Source organism: Leiobunum rupestre, chromosome 6, assembly GCF_980474605.1.
Source record: "Leiobunum rupestre chromosome 6, qqLeiRupe1.1.hap1, whole genome shotgun sequence".
In the NCBI taxonomy this organism is placed as follows: Eukaryota; Metazoa; Arthropoda; class Arachnida; order Opiliones; family Sclerosomatidae; genus Leiobunum; species Leiobunum rupestre.
Window position 1 is genome coordinate 38,619,788 of NC_143389.1, and position 15,280 is coordinate 38,635,067.

At 38.0% G+C, this 15,280-nt stretch overlaps 1 protein-coding gene across 1 annotated transcript in view; it reads right to left on the reverse strand.

The window, feature by feature from the left end:
- The window catches only part of LOC149940852 (parathyroid hormone/parathyroid hormone-related peptide receptor-like), a 71,679-nt gene extending 56,709 nt beyond the window's left edge, over positions 1-14,970 (reverse strand). Inside the window, exon 1 of the mRNA XM_090177336.1 lies at positions 14,866-14,970. The gene's annotated coding sequence lies outside the window, so the exon portion shown is untranslated. The remainder of the gene's footprint in view (positions 1-14,865) is intronic.
- Positions 14,971-15,280: the final 310 nt, after the last annotated feature.

Here is a 15,280-nt window from a genome sequence, read left to right on the forward strand (position 1 = left end):
CACTAATTGATTTAATTTAAACTCAATATCCTAACCAAACATTTAAGCTAACTTAAAACTACCTAAACACTAATTAAACTAAATGAAATATTATCAAACTAAGCAACTGGCCAGTGCTCGCGGCATTAACGAAATGTAAAATCTAGGTTGCAACCATTACTTAACAAAGTTCATCCCGAAATGTTCAGTTGAACTGCGGAAACTTTATCGAAGTGGCAGAGTCCGGTTGGAGCCGTGGAAGAATCTGAGCGACGTTGTTGACGTTTCGGAACAGCGGAACACAGAATTTATGTTGGTGGCGATGGTATCTCGTACAATATGTTGAATGCAGCCGCTGTATGGTTGGGCATAACGAATTGGCCAATATAGATTGTTCCTGTCCTTATCTTGAAGTCAACACGTTTACAGCTCGAAGGTTAAACAAAACACGACTTTAACGTCCAAAATTAGTTGAAATATCAATTATTTTGCTCCGATCATAAAATGGAGTCCTTTTCAAATCAAATTCCGAACCGTTACTATTTCTTTTTTTAGCTCGCGTCCGAGCGCGCGTTATTAAAAAAACTCGCGTTATTTATCTCGCGTATTATTTTCCAACTCTTCAATTTTGAGAATAAATATAAACGTAAAAATATGTATAATACATGTAAGCATATTTTAACACAATAAATAATTTATAATATATATAATGTATAAGAAATATAAATGACTATCAAACAACTGGTCTTAGACACGTCGGCATATCAATAAGGGGTCAAAGGGGCGCTGTGATCTCCTCGCTATCCCACAAAAACAAAGATATCCCGGTAAAAGGACGGGCCCTTCCCTTACCTGGGGTAAAACACAAACAACCGAATCACCCAATCGCCAAAATATTCGACCAGCAATTATTTCGGGGGAAAGGGGATGGTATATTTCTTATTAATTTGATATTTCGCATTACAATTCCCCCCCTACTTAAGTCGAACGTCCCCGTGAGACCACTTTTTTAACAGTGATAGATAAACAAAAAAAAATAAAGTTAAAAAAAATATGAGCTCAAATGAAATAACTACAAATCTTCTGGTGCACCATTTTAACAGGCCTTTAGAAACTACAACAAACCAAAAAAAAAAATACCAGGCACACTATCGTCGGACTCTTCCAGTTTGTGGGTCTCGTTGACGAAGGTTGTGAACACCATAACTTGCCGGGGAGCTAGTAACTACAGGGGCATCGACATTTCCATCTATATCTGAATCCCTTAAAATACAATCCGTTCGCTGTACATATGGTTTTAACTGGCGGATATTATGGGTCCCTTTCAAAAGTTTTCCCTTACCGTCCGCTAACCTATATGTCCATTTGGACAACTTCGCGGCCACCCTGTACGGTCCATCAAATTTCGGCGCAAGTTTCACGGCATAATTATCCGCGTTGCTCGATTGAAAATGCGTTTTTTTTAATACTAAATCACGAACGTTTAATTCGACATCCCGATGACGCTTATCGTAAGAAGCCTTCTGAGTAGCTTGCGCTTTCTCAATATTTTTACGGGCGTTTTCTAGTGCTTTGGCTACATCTTTAACAACCCTAAGAGAATGAACTTTTTCTACGTCTGCGCTCAAAAAGTGGTCGGGATCGTGTTCGCTTTGTATACTGAGTGCAGTTCGGAGCTCACGACCGAACATCAAAGCGGCCGGAGTGTATCCGGTGGTTTCAGAGGGGGCGGTTCGCATAGCCATAGCGTATTGCTGTAATCCGCTATCCCACTCTTTATGATTGTTTGTCACATAGGCCGAAATTTTTATACCTATAGTCGCATTGAACCTTTCGGTGAGGTTCGATTGGGGTGTATAAAATGAAGTAAACCGCTGTTTAACATGGAGCTTTTTGAAAACAGCTGCCATTAACTTAGACGCGAAGGAACTTCCATTATCCGAGACAACGACTGCGGGAAGTCCAAACCGAGAAAATACATCGTCGACTAAATGTCGAACGATCCCGGGGCTACTCGCATTACGCAGAGGGAAGACTTCTATCCACTTGGTTAGGTAGTCCGTTATGACTAATATATAACGAAAGCCACGGTTGGAACGCGGGTAAGGACCTTTAAGGTCCATAGAAATTACTTCCCATGGCTGGGGAATAGCGCTGGGTTTCATTAGACCCGGGGGCGCCTGATGAGAAACCTTATGCGTTTGACAAACATCGCACGAACGACAGTACTTGAGAACATCCAGAGTCATACCATCCCAACTATACTGACTTTGGATGCGTTTTAATGTTTTTTTGACGCCGAAATGTCCCGCGGATGGGATATCGTGGCTAAGATGCAAAATCCTAGCGCGTAGGGATGTAGGTACTAAAACTCGAAATGTTTCCCATTCGACTGGGTTGGCTTTACCGATGTCTTGGTATAAAATTCTATCGCGGATATCGCAACGGGGCGCAACTTTTTCAACCCAATTTCTGATTGAACCGTTAGCTGGGATTTCATTATCCTCCATATATCTTATTAACGCTCCTAATTTTTCATCAGCTCGCTGCGCGGTGATTAATTCTGTATTGTCGAACCGAACTATAGGGGTAATTTATAATATATATAATGTATAAGAAATATAAATGACTATCAAACAACTGGTCTTAGACACGTCGGCATATCAATAAGGGGTCAAAGGGGCGCTGTGATCTCCTCGCTATCCCACAAAAACAAAGATCTCCCGGTAAAAGGACGGGCCCTTCCCTTACCTGGGGTAAAACACAAACAACCGAATCACCCAATCGCCAAAATATTCGACCAGCAATTATTTCGGGGGAAAGGGGATGGTATATTTCTTATTAATTTGATATTTCGCATTACAGGCCTAGCAGTGTTGTTAGTAATATACCATCCTAAACCTAAAAGATTTTTCCTACAATCGACCAAATATGTAAGGAAATGACTTGATCAAGGGTCAGTCCATGTCAAATCGAGACGTTGGGAGGTACTACCTCACCGATTTGTACATAAAATTTTAGTGCGTAAGTAGCCTTGAATTAATGACCATTTTCAAAATTTTGGCCCTCTATCGATAAAATTGGCCATTTTATGAACAATTGAAATTTTCCCACACCAAAGGCTCCGCCGACCCAAAAATCAACATTTTTGGCCATATCTTCCAGCGACATACCTTTAAACTATCGCAAATTTGTTTTCTATGTGTATTTTGGACAAGGAATCGTATTCTTGCATCAAAAATTACCTGTAGATATTGGTTTGGAAGATATTAACGTTTTCGGGGGGTCTAAGAAACCCCCAAAAAACGGAAATGACGTCACCTTCGATTTTTTTCATTTTTTTATAATTTTTAGTTATTGACCAATGAAGCACACATTTAATGTTTCAACAATGAGAAATGTTTGGTTAAAAATTTATAAGAAAAATTCTAGTTCGAATTGAATTTTTGATTATGTTGATAATAGAGATAATTTGTGAATGACCTTAAAAAAGGTGTTCAAGGTCATCAAAATTTACTTTATCGCTAGGCCATTTAAATGGTTAATGTGCCCTGAAAGTTTGAATTATATGACACTTTTAGTTTCAGACTTATTATACCTGAAGTGTTTGGTCATAGACATGATTCATTTAGAGTTAATATAATTTCGAAATAAACTCTTTACATTGAACATTGTTCAGTTTATGTTAAACAGACATGGTCCAAGAAGACGCACTTAAGGGTCAATAATTCTAATGCTAATAATGTCAAGTAAATGAAACTTTCAGGGCACATTAACCATTTAAAAGCCTCAGCGATAATGTAAATTTTGATGACCTTCAACATCTTTTTCAAGGTCATTCACAAATTATCTCTATTATCAACAGAATCAAAAATTCAATTCGAACTAGAATTTTTCTTATAAATTTTTAACCAAACATTTCTCATTATTGAAACATTAAATGTGTTCTTCTTTGGTCAATAGCTAAAAAATATAAAAAAATGAAAAAAATCGAAGGTGACGTCATTTCCGTTTTTTGGGGGTTTCTTAGACCCCCCGAAAACGTTAATATCTTCTAAACCAATATCTGCAGGTAATTTTTGATGCAAGAATACGATTCCTTGTCCGAAATACACCTAGAAAACAAATTTTCGATAGTTTAAAGGTATTTCGCTGGAAGATATGGCCAAAAATTTTGATTTTTGGGTCGGCGGAGCCTTTGGTGTGGGAAAATTTCAGTTGTTCATAAAATGGCCAATTTTATCGATAGAGGGCCAAAATTTTGGAAATGGTCATTATTTCAAGGCTACTTACGCACCAAAATTTTATGTACAAATCGGTGAGGTAGTGCCTCCCAAACTCTCGATTTGACATGGACTGACCCTCCATTGAACAACGGCGAAGATGTTAAAAAACCAACAACGTTTTGGAGAAACTAAAATATAGCTGCGTTCAGTAACTCTCAACGAAGTATTTGAAAAATTATTTTTGTTGCTAACGGGACGTAGAATCTTGTTGAACGCTTTTTACGCTTCATGTAAATTTTGTAAAATATTTTTTTTTCGCCTGTCCCAGGACAAAAAGTGTAAACTTTTTACCCTAAAACGTTTTATTCGTCTGTTCTCGGGGTAAGATTTACCCTGTCCCGAATTTTGTTCACTTGTTCCAGAGCTCAAACGTAACACTTTTTACTCCTCCTCGAAAGGAGGTGTAGAGGGAGTAATCTAGCTTTGTCGTCTGCTTAAATTTCGTTTCACGAAAACATGACGGGAAACTTTTTATAAATAACCTTTAACCTTTAACTACTCCCTTCTTACTCCAACTCGTTTCTTTCGTCAAGACAGAATTGAAGTAAAATGACGTCATATGGCTACACTTTTTAACCTGCTCAAAAAACCCAGAACAGGCGAAAAAAAACCACCTAATATCGTCTGTTGCGGGCGGCGTCTGCAGCTAGCCTTACTCCGTGCTGCGACGTCACGTGACCGTTGAGCAACGGAAAAAACTGCTCGTACAGCCTATGACTTCGTTGCTCAACGGACGGGCAACGTGACGTCAAGACCGGAAGTTAAAAAACCCGTTCAGTAAAAAACGGCTGAACGTTGAGCTCACTCTGAGCTTTTTTAGAGTTACTGAACGCAGCCTATATTTATTTATTAAATTGAACCATATGTAACATAATCACTCATAAGTATGCCATAAAAGCATTTTCGTTAATGAAACCTTGTTCACGGGATATGACGTAAATTACGTCACTTTCAACTCCGTGACGAAATACGCGTCATCAACTTTACTGATGGGAAACGGAAATTAGTGAGAATTCCTCGCGCGTTTCTGGCTTTGCCCATGTCCAGTTTAGCTCGTGCCTCGCGATCACATGATTTCATTTCCATGGTAACCTTTTCAATAGCGCAAGGATTATAAGAGTTTTTGCATTTTTGGGTCCGCTTAATGTATGTTCCGTGTGAAACAAAGTCTCATTGAATTTTTTTCAATGTAAATGTTATACAGAGGCATACTTATGAGTAATTATGTTTCATATGATTGAACCGATACGCGGTACTTCGGCCGATAGGCCTTCAAGGCGAAGTTCCAAAATAAAAACACGTGACGCGAGTAATTAAAAACACGCGACAAGAGCAATGCGAAAATAACCACGTGACACGCAAAAATAAACCAACTAAAAAGGACTGTCAAAAAGTAGGTTGTTCACAATAAGTTTGATGTAAAAAAAGGGGGGAACGGGGAAAACCGAAGGGGGAAGTCAAATACCAAAAAGGGGGAGGCAAAAAAACTTCAAATGCTTGCAACCAAAACTCAAAACCAGCGACCAAAAAAACGTAGAAGAGAAGAAGAATACACGCGAATAACCTAACAATAATCCATTGGCGAAATTTGAATCCCTCTGAAAACAAAACACTTCCAGGTTATCCAGTTCTGTTTGGATCAACTCATTTCGATCAAATCGGAATAAAGTCAAATTTCGTTCATTGTAATTGGATCTAATGCAACAGATTTCGGATTTCAATTTTCAAACAAAATTGATTTTGAATGTGCCCAGTTTTGACTAACCATTTTTTAAAGTTTTCCCTGTAACTTTTCTCATATTCTTGCGGCAATTATGTAGTAAGGAGGAGGGATTTGTAAAAACGTTACTAAATGTTACGAAACATGTCACACCAGAACCAAAATTATAGACTTTTTTAGCATACAGTCATAATTTAGTACTTGCCTTTCTCATTTATATAATGATTAGATTTCTAGAGCTAAAACAGTAAATACATGGGCATAACCTCTATCGTTTTCTGTACGCAAAACCCCGATGATTTTAGGGATTACCTACGCAACAAACTACTAAGAAGCCACGAAAATGGCCAATCCGTAGGAGGGAACGGTCATTACTTGAATTATTATTTAATTTTTTTTAATTTCAAGGTTTATGGTACTATTATATTTGAGGGAGTAGTGAGGTAATTTAGGGGTGGGTGTCTTTCCAAATTTTACTCTTCGTTAGAAAGGGTATGGCAGTCATTTTTTAATTGACGTAATTTGCGAAGGGTCCCCAAAAACCAAGTGGATAAATTACTTTAAAACCAATTAGCCCCAGTTGGCAATAAGAAATAACGTTACCGTTTATAGTTTATATATTAAAATAATCGTAAAATTATTTGAACAAGGAACCGCAGCTGCGCAATTAAATTTGACATGGTCTCGAAGGTAAGAAAATATTCGCGCTAAACTAATTTTTGAAGTCTGAAAAGTTTAGAGCGTCGCTGGAATGGGTTGAAAATGAAGCCGGCTTGATCTAACGATAATAGGCCCAATAAGAAAATGAGCTAACGCATTCTCGACTTAAAATGAGAGTGGGAAACCCCTTCTCGGATGTACCGTTCCCCCTTTTGTCGGATAATAGCTCCAGCAGCTCCGTCTAGCCCCTTTTCAACTAAATTAGGAGACTCGGGAAAAGGAGAAGCATTTTTAGATCTACTCTCTCTTTCACTCCGTTTTGCGAGTCTTTAAATCGCTCCTTAATTCTAATTAAAGGAAGAACTTTTCGAGAAAAAATTGAGTTTCAGCTTTACGATACTATACGTTTATTCGCTTAAGTCATTTCCTAGAGAAACTTTTGAGTACTCCCGAGGGAGGGGATGTTGGCTTACGGGTATAAGTATACCATTGGAAACCTTAAAGGATAATGAGTAGAAAAATAATTTATTCACTAATGTATAAAAGGTAATTACAAATAGATTCAACGGAATACACGTGATATACCACTATCGAAACACTATCGAACACTGAATATTTATCTTAAAGGGAAACTCTCTGAATGGTACGATTGAGGAACATAATTTATGTCGTTTGGTTTTTGGAGATAAAACTGAAAATTCTCGAATTATTTCAGAGCAAGTTTATCCAGTTATTGTTTTAATAAATTTAAACTTGGTGAATCCACGCAAAACCATTGATTTTATGTTAAATAAATAAAATAAATGAATAGGGCTTAATTTATTATGTTAAATAGATAATTTAAGCCCTTAATTATTTTACATAATTTATTTAAAATAGGCATTTTAAGTCACGCACAGGTCACTATCATGATTATTAGGACACCCTCCAAAGAATAATTCATTATTAAAATTATTAAATCAAGATTAAATAGATTAAATCAAGATTAAATAGATTAAATAGATTAAATCAAGATTAAATAGATTAAATCAAGATTAAATCAAGATTAAATAGATTAAATCAAGATTAAATAGATTAAATCAAGATTAAATAGATTAAATCAAGATTAAATAGATTAAATCAAGATTAAATAGATTAAATCAAGATTAAATAGATTAAATCAAGATTAAATAGATTAAATCAAGATTAAATAGATTAAATCAAGATTAAATAGATTAAATCAAGATTAAATAGATTAAATCAAGATTAAATAGATTAAATCAAGATTAAATAGATTAAATCAAGATTAAATAGATTAAATCAAGATTAAATAGATTAAATCGATTAAATGATTAAATCAAGATTAAATAGATTAAATCGATTAAATGATTAAATCAAGATTAAATAGATTAAATCAAGATTAAATAGATTAAATCAAGATTAAATAGATTAAATCAAGATTAAATAGATTAAATCAAGATTAAATCGATTAAATCTAGATTAAATCAAGATTAAATCAAGATTAAATCGATTAAATCGATTAAATGATTAAATCGATTAAATGATTAAATCGATTAAATGGTTAAATCGATTAAATTATTAAATCGATTAAATGATTAAATCAATTAAATGATTAAATCAATTAAATGATTAAATCACGATTAAATTTTCATTAAATTAATCGTGATTATTAGGACACCGTAAGGCCTAGTGATCTGTCCCTCGGTCACGCAGCTGTTTTTTTATTTACATGTTTTCCGGTAGAGACATGAATTAATTAAAAGACGATGTTTAGAATCCTGTATGTGGTTAGAGCCTCACTACTCAATAAAAGTGCGATGCCGAGAGAGCCCATACCCCATCAATTGGAAGAAAAAGTAACAAAATATTCACAGGGTGCCCCTTTAAAATAAGAAAAGTACGCTATATTTTGTAGAAAAAATGTGGTCATAAAAGGTTTGATACTACTTTAGAAGAACGATAAAAGTAACGAAAACCAGAAGATGTTGGATCTGAAGTGCATTAAAAGCCATCTAAAACATCGAATATTAAATCAGTCGGCGACATCTGCAGATTGCTTTATTCTTTTGGGACCATACAAATATGCGAATTCGCTTCCATTTCGCCCCAAAAAAGCGTCCCTTGGGCCCGCGGGTAAATGGTCGGAAATATACCGACTTCCTGTTACATTTATTTATCTCCGTTCAAAACAAAAAAGTTGAAAGTATTCGGACTAAGAACGTGTAGCGTTTGAATATCTTAGGTATAGGACGCAAATTCTTCGCGTACTACGGTGCAAACGAATTCCGCGGGGAATTCTAAAAGCAAAGGAATCGAAATAAACACGACGCGCGCAAATTTTGTCAACATTTTATTTCTGGGAGGCAGACAAGAGCTACTATCCGAATTAATTGGAAATTTCCTTCTAAAATATGATACGAACTTTCGAACCGACTTGATATTATTATTCTAATTCTAGCGAGAATTCGTTTGGTTTGGAATTCGCCCCGAAGAATGTTGACTCGAATCGAATAATGGAGTTTATCGAATAGCCACGGAATTTATCTTTGCCTCGGCTTTTTCCGAATTTTGTTCGTGATCCAACCATGGGCCAAATAATGATAAATCCAGGACATGCCTCTGGTACCTTCATACGTACTAAATCGGTCGTCCACCAAAAGTAACGGGCGGCCATTTTAGTAGGCGGGGAAAAGGAGCAAATAAAAAAAATTGGGAGCAAAATCAAGCAGAAATTTCCGGTTTCCCGAACGCCATCTTGTGTTGACTAAGTCGAAATTTTGAAATAAGTGGCGGTTGTAATTCGAAAATCCTGCCATATTGGCCCTCATTTTTAGATTAATGTTAACGATTCTAGGAAAGTATATGTTTAATATTATATAATTATATATATTATACTAATTATGAACCTAGTACGTAAAAAAAGTACTTACATTAATAACCACATTAGATATGATAACTGTGAATAAATATTCCAGGATATTTGAAAACTGCCCCTAAAATGACGTAGGTCCGCGATCGCGCATTTTTCCAATAGGGGGCAATAGTGGTCGGGTGTTAGCGCTGTTGGTCGGGTTTTTCGCGTAGAGTCATATCCTGGATTTATCATTATTTGGTCCATGATCCAACCAAACGAATTCTGAATACGGCCGCGGTTACGAGTGAGCTCCCTAGTTACGACAAAAGGATCGATTTACGATACGATTTGAGCTAGATAAGAAATATCATCGTAATCGCTGAACGAAAATCCTCCCAATAGAGTTTGAGCCGCGCAATTACCGGCTAAGAAATTCTAAACAATAACGAATAAACTACTCGAAAATCCGAAATAAATTGGTTTATTTTCTCAAAAAGCACAAATGACCGCTTTACGAAAAGAAAGAGAAAGATGTTCTAAAGTCTCGGCTAAAACTAAACCATCCTAAATCTTAGTGGACATTACGCGATCAAAGGGACTTTGTCGGAAGCCTTGATATGGAAAGCTGGAGGGGATTTACGATCTCCATTTCGAATCGTACGGAATAAACTTCGCTAAAAGATTTCCGAGGAGAACCGCGCTACACGTATACAATATCTATTACATTCTCGAATCTTTAAAGGCGGTAAATATGGCCAACTCTTTAGAAACTTCGCGGGGGCAACTTTCGTTTGAAATACGGGAGCGCGATTTCGAGGAGTCGCCGCGCCTGAAGACCGCGGTGACAATCTTTACCGCGTATTTCTCGAGATAAGTAACCATAGGATCCGTTCAATAACGTGGCGAACGACTCGGCCAACTTTCGACAGTCTCTTAGCGGAAAGCTATTACCGTCATCTCGAGCTGACTTTTAAAACGTTTCCAAACGAAACATTACGCTGATTTACGCCACACGGCGTCGCTACAGCCCGCTGGATAATAGTGGATTTCCCTTTTTCGTCTTACTCGTAAGTGTGCCTCTGCGTAACATTTACATAGATAATATTTCAATGAGACCTCGTTTCAAACGGAACATACAATCAGGGGACTCAAAAACTGAAAATTTTTATTATGTTTAGAAGGTAACCTTGAAAACTAAATCAGGTGATCCCGAGGCGCGAGCTAAACTAAAAGTTGTTAAAGTTAGAAATACGCGAGGAATTCTGCGCGTTTTCGAAATCCGCTTCACAAAAGGCCCATTTTCATGCTCGCTGGTAGCGGATAAAAATTGTCCAAATTCGCATCCGCCACTCGCAAGCGTAAAAAAAAATATCTGTTTGAAACAGATCGACGTGGAAAGTTAAAAAGTGTGTCGGAAGCGGATTTTGTCGATTTTTACCCGCTACCAGCGAGCGTGAAAATGGGGCTTTAGTAGTGTTCGTACGGGGACCCCGACCCCGGCCCCGACCCCGGCCCCGACCCCGACCCCGACTGTCGCAAATCAAGTCGGGGTTTTCCATTTTTCGGGGTTATGTTTTCGTAGTGTAATTTTAAATTTTCGCGCCGACGCACCCCGCTAAATCCTAAAAATATAAAATAGATAGGTTCCTCTTTTCCCTTTTTTCGTGGGCGACAATAGAATGATCCGAATGACCTTCGGCTGATGCCGCTGACGTAGCTCTCGCTTGACGCTTGACTCCGACTTGAGTCACTTTTTTAAGTTTTAGTTTCATAATTGCCGTTGTTTCGGACTCTCTCAGTCTCAGATAAGGAGTGTGGAGTTACAACGTTTGTAAATAACTTGTGAATTTATAAAACAACTTATTTAAACAATAACAATGCCTAAGCTATAGACCTCTATTTTAAAATCTACCTATCTTATCTATTATTACTATAGTCCTAGTCGATAATTCAAAGTAACGGTAAAAAATGCCGCCGATCCGTTTTGTAAAATATTTTCGGCGGCGTAATCGTCGGCCATTTTCGGTATGGAGATACAGGCCGGAAGGCAGGCAAGGCTGGCAGATTTCGATAGATCGAAAACGGCCAACTCTCTCAAATGTTTTCGTTTTGAAAACGAAAATTTTGCGGCGTAGCTATCGACTAAGACTATTACTAATAGTCCATAGGCTCATAGGCTGGCTTACACAAGATACACTATCTAACCTTAAATCGTAAAATTGGGGTATTTTTATAATTTTTCTATTCTTAATAAATACAAAGAATTTTCCATCCCCGACCCCGACCCCGACTTGTTTTTCGCGGGGTTAGACCCCGACTTTATTTTGACCCCGTACAAACACTAGGCTTTACCTTAGTTTCCCTTCAATAAAGCTGATGACGCGTATTTCGTTACGGAGTTGTAAGTGACGTAATTTACATCATAACCCGGGAACAAGGTTTCATTAAAGAAAATACTTTTATAGTATACTTATGAAGGAAAATGTTACGTATGCCATTACGCGAGGATGTAAAAAAGTTGCTCTATTCCGTGTCTATTTTCGGAGGCTCCTCTTCATGGTCACCGAGTATCCGGATCTACTTTTTTCTCGTCGAAAGGTTTCGCATTTTTAGCTCGTTTTTCCGCGACGTTTCCAAATGCACGGATTATCTTTCCGCTCGTCCGTACTTTGCTACGACGGCTTGACCTCGTTTTCGGGAAATACCTCTTTCTCCGAGAACGGTGTCCGATTCAAAACTAACTTCGAAATCACCGAAATTCAGCTGAAACCGCTCGACGCCGAACGGAACTCCGAATTGGTTAGAAACCAAGAAAATGCTTCAAAAGAGGAGTCGTGTCTGGTGAGTAAGTTTTCGCGTCCGGTCTACACCGGACGCCGTTTAAAAGCGAACGAGAACTTTTGAGGGATTTATGACGCACTTAAATATAAAAGCTTTGAACTTAAATTTAATCATAGAGTCTTTGTTCTCCAGTAAATCGTCTTTGATTTCACATTTACTTCCTCATTCTAGCGCGTAAAAAATGTTTGTGAATTTTAGTTAAATAATGAGGCATAATTTTGTTTAAAGCTATATTGAAAAGGAGAGTTTATACGTAAAAATTAGTTTACGTTTATTAGCGTATATACCAAAATAAAAAGCGTTCTACTATATTTAAAACAAAGGAATGAAAATGCTTTTTATTTTTGGAGCTACTGCAAACTGAACCAAGGCATCGTTAAAGACAAAGCCAAGGGTCTCTTTTTTAGAGCTAAAACTCGTCAGCAGCTCGAGAGGCGTCTGTCAGGTGATTAAAGTGTTTTATCCGTCCCTGCCATCCTCCGTTTCATCCTTCTCACGCGACGCGAAGAGGACAGTCCACCACATACAGGAACCGAACGTTAAAAATAGCTCAGGTCCGGGATCTTGGACCTCAACACCACCGGTTCCCAATAGGGTCGAAGACGGCCGGCTCGGGCCCACGCAGACGTCACCCTCCCAGCCACTCGCCCTTCTCTATTCGATGAGGGCCGCCTCCCTTCAACTCGTATCTTCGAGTCTCGCCACGGATTTGATCCCGAAGAAGCGCGGACGAGTTGCCCCGTTAAAAATGATTTGATGTAGTTCGCCCCTGAGCATCCGGGTGACGGCTTTCCCTCGCAACCCGTTAATATTGCGTCCACCAAAAGGAAGAAAGTTATTCGGGTGGTACATCGTGTTCAGGGGTGAAGGGAGGGGGTGCGGGAGGCTTACTTCGCGGTTTATCACGAAAGGCGGCTACAGAAAAGAAATGGCTCTTCTTTTTCTTCTTGGTAGCGCCAACTACGAGGAGGTTTTGCTAAGAAGATTAAGGGAACACACACACAGAGAGAGATATATATAGAGTATCCGCGAATGCATTCCTCTATCTGTTGAATAGCCGCCCCAACCGTCACTACGATGATATATGCAGAGGCATTTATTACACGGGCGAGTGCCCGTAAGAAACGAGATTATTAGGCCCAAAAAACCACGGTTGCGAATTGAATCAAGGCTAACTTTCTTTCGCGGATAAGGTGGAACAAACCTAAAGTGAACTGGCTCTGAAGCCATTTGAGACACTCCATTTATAAATATATATCAACTTAAAATAGACAGTAAACGGCCATTAATAGAATTTCAAATTTGTCGCGTTACGCGAATAATAATATTTTTTAAGGCCTATAGGCTTCGTGGCGGGTTTCGTCACATTCATAAATATACATCAATTTAAAATAGGCATTAAACCGAGGGATCCGACATTTGCAAATGTCTCCATACGGGATTTGGAATTTCAAAGTAATTTCATAACACGATTTTCGTGCTGATTTCTGGTGTTTTAGGCTGATTTCGAGATCTTGGAATTGATTTTCACCCAGATTTCGATATTTTCAATTTGATTTCAAGATTTCTAAAATCATTTATCGTTGGAGTGTGTATTTAATTGGTACGAATTTTTGATCCCTCGCGTTAAACGGTTATTAATTTGATTTCTTTGATGACTCGAGTATATATGGTATATAAAGTTATTAAAATCAAACAAACATGTTAACTGTTTCGTCTCCACTGTCATTTACAATTCAAACTCAACTATAAGACGCGCTAAAATTAGCCAGTCAATAAAATAAAAACCGAGCGAAAGGAACGTAAAAACAGAGTCAGATGTTTGTCATCAAAGTCCGGCGTTGCGAAGTCATTAAAGTTATTACTAATAAGAACGCGGGGCGTGTGGTCGGAATTAATCGGAACAGCATTGAGAGACAGATCAGGTTTCCAAAGAGCTTTCAGCGGCGGTTCATTTCGAATGCGTTTCAATTTGAGGAACTCAACCAATACCCTCGAAATGTATACGTTTATAATTACGAAGAAACGGGAAATTATATAAATGCCGACGAAACGTTTCGAGACAATATAGTAAACAAATTAAGAAAGTTACCGACTAAAGCCGCGTTCACACTAGACACTTTTGAACCATTTTAAAACGGTTTCGAAAGATCAAATTGTAAAATTTAGCTATCGAATGCATTTATTGTATGGCTATTTAATACAGTTGACACCGAAAATGTTCAATTTTACTTTGAACACGGCTTAAATGATCCTAAAGTATCGTTTAGAAAGCTAAAACCGAAACACTCAAATGATGGAAAATAAAGGCGGAAATTTTAAGCAATTTCATTAGCTAAATTCGGGAATTCCAGTCTAATTAATTAACGTTTAGAAGGAGAATTTCGTAAGAGAAAATAAATACAAAATAAACGTTTCTAAATTAATTCTTTAACATATTTGTAAGCGACGATACGAGCGAAGAACGGACAACCGGGAAAAGTGAAAATAACGAAAGCGAATGCAACGTACAAACAATATCTCACCTCTGACGCTGAGGGTCGAAATTTTTGAGTAAACACTCTCAAAAATTGGGATGGTCGATCTATCGACGCGGAAATAACCGGTTTATCGTATAAACAAGTGGGAAAAGGATGAAAGACGCATAACACGCCGAATTAGATATTTTTTTATAACTCTACCCCGCGAGAAGCAGACTTAGTTTGCGCAAACTAGATGGCGGGTTGAAGAACTGAGAAAGCGTCCAAACGAAGAGAGTGTAGAGAACAGCGCTGCGGAGAGGGATCGGAGACGTCCGACCGGCCACAATGTTTGCTGTACTTTGTCGAGAGACGGAGCGCCAGCACACTTGGCGCTTCCACGCGGAGAAGCCCCCCTCCGTCTCCTCCAGCATCCCCATCATGCCCGGTGCCGGTAAACGCCGCTTGGAAGAAATCAGAC